We start from the raw sequence: 1,884 nt of genomic DNA, 5'->3' as shown, positions 1-1,884 counted from the left end.
TATTTTGCTTTTAGCTTACATTGCAGTAGTTTGTGTATTTGTTGGCTGTTGTTGCTGTTGTTGTTAATTTACGTCGCATTAGAGCTGCACAATGGNCACCCGCACACTGACCGCAGCCAGTGATGCTTGACTTCGGTGAACTGCTGGGAACCGTGTCTTAACGATCAGTCCACTGCGGGACAGATTGTGTATTTAAAATAACTTTTAATTGTTCATTGTAACTGTGCTTAAATCTGTTGTCAATAGCAACGAATGGGGCACGGGCATTGATTGTAAGCAAACAATCAATTGTGGAAACCTGAGTGGCAAGGTTTACATAGGTTTAACATAGCGAAGTTTAAAAATAAAGCATTTACAACTAATATTTTGATTTTATTTTGAATGTTTCTGAAAGATAGTTTGCTAAACTTGTAAATGCAAAGTAGTTTTGATTAAAAATTTTAATTTAAAAGGTGTAATTTGAGGATTTATTTTCGACCACTCTGTTAGCGTATCTTACGTAATTTGCAATGTTATCACACAACTTGTTTTGCATTTAATGTATAAAATATTTACATTAACATAAATAATTCGATTTAAGATTTATTGTTCTTTTATGTGTTTATTTTTATTATGAAACTGATAAATCTTATACATATTATATAGTATATCATAGTCAATCTTGTTTTCGGACCTTCTTACAAATGGTCATCCTATTAATCAAATATCATAAATCAATATATTATTTTTAAATATGTGAAAACTGATAAACAACTGCAAAAAAGAAAGAGAATTTATTGAATTTCTTGAGAAACTGATGACAATGTTTTTGTAGTTCATTTACGTCGCACTAGAGCTGCACAATGGGCTATTGGCGACGATCTGGGATACATCTCTGAGGATGATCAGAAGACATGTCATCACAATTTTGATCCTCTGCAGAGGGGATGGCTCCCCTGCTTTGGTAGCCCGACGACCTGCACGCGAACTGATGACAATGAAAATGTAGATCAATTGACAAAAAAGTGTACTGACTTATTTATTTAACAGTGTCCCATTTTTCTTGAATTATCTTCAGAAAAGCATGAGAATATTTTGTTGAAACAGAACATAGCAGAGTGAGTTAAATTAAATAATAAAATATTTGATAGAGTCAGGCCTGAAAGCGAGACGGAAAAAAGAAAATACTGGTAGGAAAACTATTTCAATATTAGATAATATTCGGGGGGAGTTAATCTATTCTTACTAATGAACAATTCACTGTAATTAATTTATCTCGGCGAAGAAGCAATTCAATATAAAAATTATATCCGTTAAAAACAATTAGTAGTTATAGATTTTTATTATCCCAGAGAAAAAATTAAAAAATGAAATTAATTTGTTACCAGTTTTTACTCTTTTCTGTCTTGATATATATAGGCTTTCAGCCATGGACAGAGTTCAGTCAGAAGCTGTGGCTAATTGGTTATACAATAACCTACACCACTTTTCCTGGGAGTTATTCACAGTAAAAACTGATTTCTGAGGTAGGTAATCAGACAGATTTTATGAATCGAATCAGCATTCAGTGGAAATAATTGAAGTTTATGTGTTTTTTCCCTTCATATTATACTCAATTTCAGAGTGAGTACAGGAAATGACTGCTTAGTCAAACACCTCAACAGAATAGGAATATCAAAAGTGTTTTTAAAAGCTCATTCATCAAGCAAATTAAAGAGCAGAGTGCCTTTCTGGCAAATCCTTAGTTTTAACGTTTTGCCAAAAAATTTTTTTTGTTCTTTAGAATGAGCGGAAAACTGAAATATTTTGAAAAATATTACATTTTTCTACAAATTCACTTTATAGCAAGATTTTTTCATCTAGATGAAAACTATCATAATCCATTAATAATTCTCCATTTCCGCA

The sequence above is a fragment of the Parasteatoda tepidariorum genome, chromosome 5, assembly GCF_043381705.1.
Source record: "Parasteatoda tepidariorum isolate YZ-2023 chromosome 5, CAS_Ptep_4.0, whole genome shotgun sequence".
In the NCBI taxonomy this organism is placed as follows: domain Eukaryota; kingdom Metazoa; phylum Arthropoda; class Arachnida; order Araneae; family Theridiidae; genus Parasteatoda; species Parasteatoda tepidariorum.
The sequence above is the reverse complement of the archived record's forward strand: the minus strand, read 5'-3'. Positions refer to the sequence as shown.